At 33.5% G+C, this 13,782-nt stretch overlaps 1 protein-coding gene across 3 annotated transcripts in view; it reads right to left on the bottom strand.

Moving 5' to 3' along the window:
- The window catches only part of LOC147907109 (uncharacterized), a 105,374-nt gene that overhangs the window by 67,011 nt on the left and 24,581 nt on the right, over nucleotides 1-13,782 (bottom strand). The window lies entirely within an intron of this gene.

Genomic DNA, 13,782 nt, shown 5'->3' with positions numbered 1-13,782 from the left:
ATTTTGGTTTTTTTTTTATTAAAAACCGCTATATCAATTCATTTGTAATTTATAAAATTTGAAAGAGACACGTAAATGTCGTTACTTCACAAATCTCGATGGTCTCATTCAATATCGCCATTAGTATGTCCACCGAAAGCTCGAGCTATTCCGAAGATTCATGCGCGCGAATAGAAGTCGTCGTGTACGCGAGGAATAAATAATTAGCGGCATGTTTCGGCAATCGAAAACGAAGATGGCTGCTGTTTGTCGACAGGTGAGAATGCATTGTGCATTTCAATTACCATTTCTCTCTCTATCTCGTAACAACGCTTCTCTCTACTGTGCTACAAAGCCAAACTCTAATAGAACCTACTTAATTATCACAGCAAAATTAACGCAATAATTGATTGATAATAAATTTAGTCTAAATGTAATGATTATACAAAACGTATTAATAATATTTGATTATTCTCCAAAAGCGAGAAGATTAGCGCATCCGGAATCGAAGCTTAAGCTTATTCCGAATTCTGAACGACAACCATGTTCACATCTTGATTTTGGGATGACTACCCTTTCTTTGAATCTCCGAAATCCTACTTCAGATGCGATGGGGTTGAAACTGACGTGAGGATCCTGCCGATCCTTGCCATTAATTTACAGATCGTCCCGGACTGTCAATTGTGTCGACGCAAACAACGAACAAAATAGAAAAAGACAGAGAGAAAGAAAACCTTCAAGGATAAATTATATTTAGCTTTGAGTTGCATCTTCAAGGATATCTTCAAATCGATATTGCAAAAATATTAACAAACGAAAATACATAAACCACAATAATTTTCAGTTTTTCACAGAAAGATATATGTTTACTGTAAAAACAAATTTTATATACTCTTGTATGTTTCCGCCGGCCAACCTTGTCTCTTGGTATTCTTTCACTCGCCCTTTTATTCATTCGTTCATCTTTCTACCTACATTTTTGTTTGTCATCTCCATGTCAAACTATAGCATGCCTTATATCTTTCAGATTGTAAAATCGAGAAGTTAAGAAGAATGGTTAGAGAAACGCAAAAAAAAAACAAGGTAACCAAATCTTATATAACCTACCGAAATTTTGCAACTTTTTTTTCTAATTTTTTATTGAATCTAAAATAAAAAATTGATGTTCAGATTCAAAAAAGGAAACATTTTTGAACATTAATAAAATATGAGACATTTTCAAATATTTATAGGAGTGCAGTAAAGATTTTACAAAAAAGTAGATAGTATTTTTAAGCCACATTGAGTACATATGTACGCAATATTATCCAAATGCTTTTTCTTAACGCCTTCATCTACATATGTATATTTGAAAATGGCTCATATTTTTTCCGGTACATATGTATGCGATAAAGTTTACACTGAAAAAAAATATCTTAAGTTTCAATAAATATTTATTAAATATAAAAATATATTTATTTGGTACAAAAAATATTAATTTGATTTAATAATCACTTCTTTTTAATAAATATTTAGTTGGCAGTAAATATTTATTTAAATTTAGGCTATTTTTTTCTCAGTGTAAATCTTTTTTGGTAAAATAAATAGAGAAATATGGAAGGACATATAAATGAAAAACAAAATGACCAATGTGTTACTTTTACGTTAATTTTAAGATTATAAATTCATTAAAATGTTTACTGTAAGAATAGACAAAGAACTAATTTTTCCAAATAATTAACTTTATTTACTTATTTGCTTATGTAATTATCTATTTACCTGCACGACGTTTAGCAGGTAAATTAGATTAACAAAAGTAATAAGAAAAACGTTATAATCGATGTGTATACATTTAGCACACATGTTTAAGTAGCCTTCATATTATATCTCCATCTAACAAAAAATTTCTTCCTTTTAGTTATAAATAAAACAAACATTCTAACAAAAATTTAAACTAAATATAATATTGTAAAGAAATACAGAGCTGCAATAATATAAATTATGGAAATTAATAACTATCTCTTGAAAGTTAAAAGAAGTTATTTACTTACGAAATATTACATTACGACTATGACATTCTGCATTTTGCTTTATTGACAATAATAGAATAAAAAGCTGTCAAACGAACAATCTACATGACTTATTAGTGTTATCTATTGAATTTACCGTGTAATTACTCACAAATAATGAGTCAAATCATATTGGATATGCTAGGCTATATAGGGTCCGATTACATTAATATTTTTTATATAAAATAATGCATTTTATTCCTTTCAAACCCTAATTATAAACACACGCTTTATTTCCTTCAAGTTTAATTAAAAATGAGAGATTACTTTTTTAAACAAAATCTAATTTTAGAATTATCAATAGAGAACACAGGGGAATGAAAACAATAGCGCCTAAAAGTTATATAAAATGTTAGATCGAAGAGAATTCAATTTAGGGAACTGGGCATGCTCATTTTCGTCGCGAGACGAAAATTATAATGATGAACACCTTTGAATACAATGAGTCGTCTATGAACAGCTCTCTCAGAGTCCAGTAATGGCACGGCAAAACGATTCGGTGAGAGCGAAACGTCCGGGGCGACCTTAATTTCGTTCGCCATGAATTTAAATCGCTCCTAATGTCAGCGACCAAATAGGAGGATGCGAAAGCATTGGTCCGGATCGTTGCATCGAATTACAAGCGATCGAGAGTGCGAAAGAAGAGCGAGAGGGAGAAAGATTTACCCATGTCCCGATTTGCACGGTCGTGAATGTATTTGAAGCACGTGCCAATTTTCGGTACTTCAGGCATTCTTCTGTCATTACTTTTTCTTCTTTGTAAGGAATTTTCGATTTCCTTGATTATTTGATACTTTTGCAACAGGATTTTAAAATCTTCTCAAGAAAATCATAAGGAATCTAAGTGTAACTGCAGCGTTGTTTTTTTTTTTATTATTTATTTAAATTATATAATTGTAATATATTGTAATTAAATTTATTGTATCTAATTATATTAAATATAATTAATATTCAAATGAGTGCGAGATAAGTAAAAGAAAAATTGCGCATTACTTATCATTTCATCTTATCTTATCCTCAATGTAAGTTTTAGTAATTTTGTATCTTAATTTATTAATTAATAGTTTAGTAAGTACTTAATTTATTAATTTGTCATACTAAGGAGGACTTAAATTAAGGAGGAAACATCTTTATATCTTTATATATATATTTTTTTTTACTGTTATCTTGTATCCGCTTCTATTGACTTGATTTTAAATTAAATTTAATAAAAATCTAACTAAAGGAAAAATGTATACTTAAAACCAAAAAAAAAAACAAATTAAATAAGATATTAATATTAAATCTTAATTAAAAAATTAATCTTAATATAAACAGTTTTCTCAAAGAAGAAGGAAAAGAAATACTTACACCTTTCACATAAAATCTTTCAATGATTCTTATTATAAGATTTCATGTGAAAAGTTTTCCCACGATAAAATTTTAAAAACTCCAGGGAAGATTGTTTCTCGCAATATTCCGCTTATTATCCGACCCATACAAGTGCGAGGAATGTCGTACAGTCGTGGGGGATTACGCATTACGAGAATACTTCTTACAAATAAGGTGCAGCACACACTTCAATGGTGCGGTTCAACAGTTGGCGGTGATTCCGCTGATTTACAGCCGCACTACCGGTGTATAATCATCGCGTTGCTTGTGGCGCGCCGTGTCTACTACCTGCTGTCAATGAGGTACTTAATTCTAAATTATTATTCGGCTTTATCGTCCGTTCGGTTCATAAACTGAAGTATATGCCAAGCAATATAATTATGCCTGTTCAAGGCCGATAGTCATTAGTTATTCTTTTAAATCGTAACCATCACATCTCGCAGACACTATACCGATTTTCAGATGCTTTCGCCAAATTTGGAAATGAAATTACATGATGAGATGATGAGAATAATAATTAAAATAATTAAAATAATTATCGCGGGAAAGACCTGAGCTTCTAACTAAACCACACGCTACTTTCGTCTCTGAACTTGATCAACAGGTTTTTTTAAAGGAAGGTGACATCTGTCTTTGGTTCTCCATGCGAATAATAGGGATTTACGAGGACTCGTTCTCTCGTTCGCGAGTCGCAGTGAAAAAGATGTAAGGGTACCTTCTTTCACTTGAGAATACTGACAACTTTTATCTCGAAAAGTTCCCGTCATTTACGGGACGCAAGTCGGTGACCCGGTTCCAACGTTTCTCTTTGTTCTCTTTTAAAGCGTCTTTATCCAAAAATTTCAACGCGCGTAACTCTTTTTTACCGGAGATCATCTCCTTATTATCCTATTCAGTTTAAAAACCAGCAGCAAAATGTAGTTCGCAAAAGATACGAGTTTGAGTTTTCTTCAAGACGAGAAAGGATGTGTACGCATAAAGACTCAAGTGCGACCGCACTTAGGCTGAACACGGGCGCCATTTATTCGCAGATCGATCAGAGTATTTACTGAAATTTTGTAAAAACAATTCCCAGATTTTCCAAGAATTTTTCTTCAAAATTTCTGACAAAATTATAGAACTTTTTAATGTAGCTTTGAAATAAATTGACGCGTATAAAAAACTCAAACAAATTATCTAGAACTTTGCCCTGGATTTTTATAAACATGGATCTTTAAATTTATACAAAATTTAAAGATTTTTAAAAACTTTTATTAAAAAGTTATAATAAAAATATAAAATGCGTAAAAACCAATTCTATTTAAGTTTGCATTTCAAATTGTAGTCGGTATCAATACAAGCTTGATATTAATATAATTTTGAATTTACCATCTTTTTTGCGAGGACAGAGAAAATTTTCATAAAGGAAGATAACTAAGATAAATAATCATATTAATATAAAATATGAACTTATTAAATAATAAATTAAATTTGAATCAAATTTAATACAATTCTTGATTTAAAGTGTTTCCTCCATTGTTTTAGTTAAATTAATACATATTAAGTAAAAGTAGTGGCGACCTATAGAACCGATTAAAAATAATTCAAACTCATAATATTGTTATTACGAATTTAACAGCGAATATTTTCAGAAAAGAATTGAAATTTGAAAATAAAAAAAATGTCAAAAAAAAACCATAAAACTTCCTTTTAAGAGTAAAAAAGAAATCGCTCGAAATTCCATGTTTTCCAGGTTTTTCCAAGTAATAAACACCCTGGTTACTTCATCACATATAATAATGAACTTGACATAGCGCTAATGGCTGTGCTAACCATCGGCCTCCGTCGAATCGCCGCGGCCGCGGATGGTATTATAATACCACAAGTAAACGCATTGCACAACGCGATCGCGCACGTGCGTAATTACGAACGCACGCGACGCACCGTAGCGTTTATTACGACCGAGGTTTCTGTTTCGTTGGGCAGGTGCGCTCGCAAAGGCGCCGACCGTGACGTGGTAATTATATTGAAGGAGGCCCGCGCGTATATAACGTGTATTTCGCCATAGTACGAACCCTTTTCTATCTAAAAGTCGCATGCTAGACACATAAATCAATTCAACATCTCATTACAAAGTCTGTTTTCTCATGTATAAAAGGAAACATACAATTATATATCCAATAATCATGAAAGACAAAATTATATTTATGTCCAGGAATCACGAAAGAAACAAATTCCGTCTTTTCCATTACGTTTCGAAGATCACGTAGGTGAAAATGGACGTTTGTAGATTTAGAAGATTTCCGGAAATCAACGTGAGACGGGGATGGATCCTTCAAGTTCGCTCGCAGGATCTCGATGTCCCCGGAAGACATGTAGTACAGCGCGCGTTGTAATCTATCCAGGCGATGACAGCGTTCTGACAGGCAACATGTTTTCATAGTTACTTCCTGTTATTGGTCGCAACAACCAATCGGCAAAGTCCCTTCATCAAGAGCACTGACTTCGATTAACATATTGAGTGAGTAGCTGCGTTCAGAAGACAAAGCCGCTTAGTGAGCACTCGGTGATTCTTTAATGTGGTTCATTCTTGCCTTTAGTTCTTCTTGAATTTAAATGTACAAACTAATCGTAATAAAGAATCACTCACTAAGCGGCTTTGTTTTCTGAACGCAATCAATTTCTGCCATCTAATTATTTTTTTATTAACATTTTAACTTTGAAAGCAGGAAGGTTCACAAAAATGACCTGCTTGCTGATGGCTTTCACCACTTTTTTTTCTTCCCCACGCATTTCTCTTTGATTTTTTTCTGAAGGAATGTCCTGCCGCAATGAAAGAACTTTTTCCGGCCCGGTGCATATCCGGGACTGCGGTCCGCCTGTTGATCCAGTGCGCTTTCTACCGAAAACTCACTTATGGAAAATCTTTCTCGAGTTCAGTTGGTCTCGACACACCCACAAAATCTCATGCTCGCGCACCGTGAAAATTAGAAAACATCTTGAAAAGTCGTCACCAAACGATGCACGTATACTATTTAGAAATGCGCATGCATACTCAATTAGAAGAGAAATGAGAATATTGTTCTAAAATTTTTGAGTCTAATTAAAAGGTCAGATTTATATCTATTTGTTTCTCAAATTTCATTTTACTTATTGCGATTACCGTAATTTAACTATAATTTATAGTTATTTTTGGTGTGAAATTAAATTTTTTTGGATAAAATTATAAATACAATTACTATTACTAATATTATTATACCAATAATAACTATAGAAATGATGGAGCTCCTAGAATTATTTTATTATGTAATGTGGTTACTATCAAAAATTTTCTTCTCAGTGTAATAATTCATAGTAAATCATAGCAATCGAGATAAAGATAAGAGAATCGTTGATATTATGAACAAAATTATACGCAAACACGGTGAATAAAATTCAATGAAAAAAAAAGAAGCCACGTAGCTTCGTCAATGATTTTCAATGTGATTTCTGTAAACGATAAATAAAAGAAACAGAGAAAGGGAGAGTGATTTAATTTGCTACACGAGTATTTCGCGTGCCGAATTTAAAATACACGTCAATATTATCCGGTTAAGCTCACACTTTCTGACTGCAACGAACTTCTGGTTCATCGTACGAGGCGAACGAGAATAGACGCACATCGATATCTTCGGTTGTTGACCGTCGCCGTCGGCACGAGTTATTCGTCGACGCGCGATGGATGACGGCAGGAGCCAACCGGGAGGCGCACCTAGCAAGTCACATCTCCGTGCGTGGCTTCCGGTTGCTACCCGTTGCTTCCTTTCATCGTTAACGATCTGCCCGCGTACTACCTGCGTCGTTTACCTTCAGGTGGCATCGCGCACGAGCGCCATGAGAATAACATGGTGAGTATGTGATCGTTCGCATATAACATATCCCAGAGGAAGCCCATCGTATTGTCCGCAATTAATTGCTATTAATTAATGTTATTATTGTATCACTGAACCAATGGAGTAGAGTTAAAGCCTGTTGAAGAATGAATACCGTCGATGTCACGTCTATTTAGTGAAGTTTTGTCAGGGCATTGTTTTGTCGTATTGTAATTTGTTTAACATTATAGTCACGTCCGATATAATTATACTTCCCTCATCATATGCCTTATAATAGGTTTGTAATCATATCATGCATAATTATAAAATATTATATATTATACATATATTATTATATTAATTATATATTTTAATAATCAAGTAAAGATCGCAGATCGGCGTTACTTCGTCACGTGAAATAATGAATTTGATGTAACGCTAATAACCATGCAGGCCTCCGAGGCGTTGCAGCATCACATCAACTGTTCAAACTTTAGCTTTACCTATTGCATGGTTTGATATTTCTTACTTATAGTATATTCATTATTTTTTGCATATAGATTTATGTAAAATATAACTTTGATAATATCTAATATTATCAACCGTTGCATTCAAAGTTATTATTATTATTATATCCCCATCTTGGAAGTTGGAAGTTCTAGGTTTAAATGACTGAAATAATATTTTTTGTAATAATTATTTACAGATTTGTAAGATGCTTATTATCTTCAATAAAAATGAACGATCAATCTAGTTTGATATACTAATTTCAGTTTACGATTGCATTTCAAGTCCGAATCAACAAAGCTCTGATCAGTGACAGTTTATAAAATAAATATATTTGCAAAAATTTAATATTATTAAACACTAAGATGCGTTTTCATTGGGATGGAACGATTTCTATTAATTGATATATTTTCGTCGGTCTAATTTCAATTTATAATTGTTCATTATTATTATTATTATTATCATCATCATCCGAGATTTCTCCATCTCCTGCCTTTAATGCCTTATCATCGTTCAATTCCATTTTCCTGCCCTTCATTTCCCCACCCCTTCAGGTGCATCGCATACGATTACGCAGAGCAGACGCATGTGAACTCGTACTGGTCCATTGCACGTGGACGAAGAACAGGAAACGATTTCACGCAACAACGCTTGCGGTTAAAGAGGGACATTCATTCGTGATAGTTCCCAGAAAATTGGAAAAAATGCGGCACTGATGTACGAAGAATTATTTTTTTTCTTCAACAAATATTGGATCAACGACTCAATTGCAAAATTATATCTCCATACAGAGATTATAGCTCCAAAAAATCACTTTCGACATTGACAGTCTTCTTAGAATGCAACTTTGGTTTCTTCGCTCGTTTGCTGTGAATACATATTATGACTTTAGGTGCTAAAAAGAGTTCAGCAAATAGAGCTTTTTCGCGAAGACGATACCTAGAACCGCTGTTTAGTCTGTTATGTTACTGCCGAAGACCGCGCTTTTCAAAGACATACGTGTCGATCCAAAAGAGTTAATAATAAACGTGATGCGCGTTAAACGCATCGGAAGAAACAACTAGGCGTTCTTTCTTTGCCACGCAAATGTTATATATTAAAAGTATGCTCGTTCCAAAAAATTCCAAGATTATTCAAAAAATGCAAGAAAATGCATTATTTAAATGCATTATGAATCTCTTTTGTCGCATGCCAATGACTGAACTGTGTACTACTTGCAAATATTCACGTGTTTACCATACATGCACGGCGAAAGTTCGTTGAAATGGCGAGGCTGGATTTAGGAAGCGATTACTCACGATGGAATTTACTCGGCCAGAAAACAATGTTCTAAATTTACGCGACAGGTTACGATTTCCTTGTTGACTACGTCGAAAACGAGTCACCATCGGTCGCGCGTTACGTTCATTTACAAGATTAGATCACAGGGAGGAAAGAGTAACTGTTTAGAGTTTACTATTTAATTCACTATTTTTTAATTTACTATTTAAAAATTTAGAAATTTAGTTTTTATTGTTTTCTCTAATTAGTCAGTGATAAATTATATCGTATAAATACATATATGCTAAGTAGAGTTAATTCCGTTTTTTTATTCTAATTCTTTGATATATGTAGATGTGACTAAATTAAAAAGTGAAACCCAAATGTAGTATTAACTTTAATAATATTTTAATTATTACATATATATATATATATATATATATATATATATATACATATATAATTAAAAATAAGTGATCTTTGTAATTTCATTGAGTCTTTCTATCTTCTTTAATCCAAGTGAATATATATCAATATCAATTGTATGAAAGATTTAGTATCAATAACTGTCACCAAATTGTAATCTCATAAAACCTTTGATATACAACATAGATATGATACATTAGACATATTGGACAAGATGAAAAAATATGAATGTAAATTCTTTATATCGGAAGCCATCCTAAGCCACAAGGCAAAAATTAAAATAAATGAGTAAGAAATAAATATAAGATTGGATCACATCTTTCAGAAGAATGTGAAATAACCAGTATTTTATTTCTTAATGATGTATGTATCTCGCAATAAATATGTTATAAAAAGAATTTATGGTGGGATTGAGTTATTTGAATACATCAGATAAAAATATATAGAACAAATAGAGGTCGGATAGATGCCACATTTTATCGAGTCTTCTTCTGTCGTTAAAAAAATAAAAATCAGAGGAAGCGACGAATAACGGGACTAACATTCTCGGGAAGAGCTGCGAGACAATTCATGGTTTTTGGCTGATGACAACTGAGAAAATTCTCCCAACAGAATTTCTTTCGTTCCATAAGTTTCTACATCTTTTCATGATCTCTCGAACGTGACGACTTTATAGATCTACCGTGCTAAATACTTTTTAGCATTTTAAATTATTCTCAAATAGACTCAGTGGTGCAATAATGAAATAATATCTTCTACGAACTTTTTCTACACACATTTATAATTCGTTGCGTTGATAGAAGTGACATAAGTAAAAAATTAGCATTTTTGAAGCAATAAAAGAATCTAGAAGAATACATTATAATTAAAAGTATAACATGAAAAGAAAGTGAAGTTACAGAAATTGCATATTCACAATTCTAATTAAAACGTTACTACAATTAAGAATTAAAAAGATGTTCTACTGAAAAATAGCTAATTTTAAGATGCATCTTTTTTTATCAACACAATTTTTATCTATCATCAGCTACAACGTTTTAGCTACAAGTATCGCTTAAACATTGACAGAGTTCTAACTTCCATATGACTTTATATATACTTATGAGTTTTCACTGAACTTTGAACAAACAAACGTTTCCGATGATGTCCCCATACGCAGAACTATAATAACGAGCTACCTTGCATGAGAAAGCCGAGAGGATCGTGAAAAGGGAGACATCGGACAGACGGTCGAGAAACGAGAATAATAATTCCGTCAGCCACGCTCGTTCCACACTCGCTCCCTCAACGTGACTTCACACCTTCTTCATGTCTCATAATTCGTGCTTCGTCTCATATCGCCTTCGTGCTCGAAGAAGCGTTCTTCCCGCGATAAATCAAAAATACCTACGAGGACGGAATTCGTTCGAATTTGTACCGACATCTTCGTCCTTCTTTTTCTCGCGCAATTTCAACCGGCTAAAAATATTTTATTATAAGAAGAACGTTATTATTTTTTTTTTAACTTTTTTAGCTCGAAATATAAATTACAGTTGTAAGCTTACCAGGCGTGACTTTGTTGGTTAATTTCGCGGTACACAAGTTACTCGTGCACGATACGCATTCCGCGGACGCATGCGTGCGATTCGTCATATCTCTCTCTCTCTCGCTCTCTCTCTCTCTCTAACGTTACTATTTATACGTACGACCGAGCTAATTCGTTTCCCTCGCGTTTATTTCCGATTGGAAAGAAGAACCCGCGAGCGATAGTAGAGGATTTAAGGTGCTTTCGATCAATGGCAGCAAACCGAGGCAAGAGTCCAAGCTTGACAACGAGAGATAACATCTTATCGTACTCTCGCATCTATCATCGCATCATCATCTACTAATTAACCAGATAATCCGCTGTGAATAACGATCTGTCTTCTTATGAGGGGGGCAAACAAACGTGAGTTAAGATACAGATCTTGTGACGAAGGGGCGGCATTATTATAACCCACGAGCAATGCTTATTAAATCAGTATATATTAAAGATATACCGATCGCCTGCTCAACTGGATTCTTAAGGATGTTCGATATGTTCGATATAGCATATATTAATATTTATTATTAAACAAACTGTAATACATATGAAAGTTGTATTTGTTTTTATTAAACAACACATTTTTATAGTTTATTAATTTTATTAATCTTATTTGTTGTTATTTTTATTGTATTTATAAACTAAAATTTGAAAAATAACAAAAAAAATCTAAATAATAATAAACGATTTAATAAAAATTTAAATGTTTTTGCGTAAATACTTTAAGTATTTAAAATAACTTTTACGAAGTTTTATCGTAAGTTTTATTTATCAATTAATATTACAAAGATTTAGAATAGACAAATATTTTGTTTATTTACTGGACAACTAATCTTTGCATCGTAATGTAACTTTAAATAAATGATTTTAAATATATAAAGTAATTACATTAAAAAATTAAAATTTTTGTCATTTTTTTCATATAATACATTTCCATACATTTACTATATTACAACATAGATTAAAAAAATGCTGCTTATTTTTTTAAATAACTTGTGAGATAATAATAACTTCAGATTGAAAACCATCACTAAAAATTTGTTATATTACTTTTAAATGTAATTTAGAATAATTTATAATTTTTTTATGTTTTTTTAAATCCTATCGAATATCCTTAAGTACAATGCGCTGTATAAAATTATTTGCAAGGAGAAAAGTTTCTGATGGAAAATGAATGAACCAGCAGATTGTAATTACATCCGAATTCAATTAGAACTCCGGTTATCATGATTGGACATCTGGTTATATCTCGACTAGAATTATAAGAGAATTAACTGTAAAATTCTGATCTGTGTGTTCATTTTCCACTAGAATTCCGATTAACGCAACGAGACTTTATAGTTCAATTTTAACATGACATTTAAAATTGCTACAACTTCTACATAAATTTAGAACTATGTGACTGTTGAATTCAGTGCAATGTACAATAATTTTATTTCTATGTAATTGCAAAATATCAAAAATATATGATTACAATCTTAAATATTGTATAAATAATATCGAAATAACGCTTCACTCACCGAAAACAAGATTAGAAGATGCCAAATTGGCATCTTTAGCGGTTCTAGCAGGGTCTCGGCAGTTCTAGTATTAATCTCTCGGAGAGAAATGATCGTAGTAATCGGAGGGGATTTATTCCATGACGCGTGAGATAAATTCATACAGGGCACGTGGACGTGAGATATCATCCGTAGCCGAAAGGATCTGGCTCCTTTAAGATCGGGGCACCATAAAGATTTATATTTAGAAGAATGTGTGATGCGACAAAGACCCTTGCTCTTTCAGCATGTCCTAGATAAATCTTTAGGTATACGTTACGTCGCGATCGCGCATTCTCGCGATCACTTAGCATTAAACTACACAAAAATAAATCAATGAATCACCGCGAGGGGCGGGAGAGAATTACGGCGTTCGCACGGGAGATGAACGAGATCTTAGTACGACGAGTTATTTCGCGGTGCGCACGCGGTTCATTAACGACACCGTCGATTAATTATCGCGAGTAAAGGCTCATTTACTCGTGTACGACGACGAGCCGAGCAAAAGTATCAGCGATCCGATATTATGTCAGAAGGAGTTAGAAATTAAGGAGTGGACAGAGACAAAACGACCGTGTGTCTCTTCTGCAAACGGCAAATATAACACGGCGAATTAACACGGGGGAGTTTCATTAATTCGACTGGATAATAATAGGTATTCTGGTCTGCGCCGTGAGGTCATTACGATTAGGCGAGTCATCGTGGCTTTCTATAAATAACGGACGGAGACAGACATCGCCAGGGGATGGGAAAGGGAGATGCGAAGGCAGAGAGGGAGAGAAAGAGAGAGAGAGAAAGAGAGAGAGAGAGAGAGGTGACTGAGAAGGAGAAGCGACTAGTAATCTCGGTTGTTTCACCACCATCGCCGTTCATGGTGTGTCGGGTGTCTCGGGTGAAGGAAAACGAAAAGGTGGTCGACGTTCGGGCAACACATGTCCCGAATGTGTTCCGGACACGGTGTTACGAAGGGACGAAAGAAAAATAGGGATAGCAGCCCAGGGAGATGGTGGCCGTGAAGTATTCAAAATTACCTGCTAGGTGGCGATTCACGCGATTACTCCGATATGAGACGAGATTCTGTCCACGAGATGCATTCTAAACGTTCGAATGTTTGGGAGAGTTCGACGTTTCGAATTATTCTTTTCTTATCCATCTTTCTATCTTGTCTGGAGTTTTCTGTGGCTCGCAGTTACGTGAAAAAAAAACCAAGAGCGTATGATTTCTGGCACTTTGAAAAAGTACCTGAACAAACGTAACGAAAA

This window comes from Acromyrmex echinatior, chromosome 16 (assembly GCF_024713525.1).
Source record: "Acromyrmex echinatior isolate Ae372 chromosome 16, ASM2471352v2, whole genome shotgun sequence".
NCBI classification, from domain to species: Eukaryota; Metazoa; Arthropoda; class Insecta; order Hymenoptera; family Formicidae; genus Acromyrmex; species Acromyrmex echinatior.
Note: the sequence above shows the minus strand (reverse complement) of the source record. Positions and strands in the feature narration are given on the sequence as shown.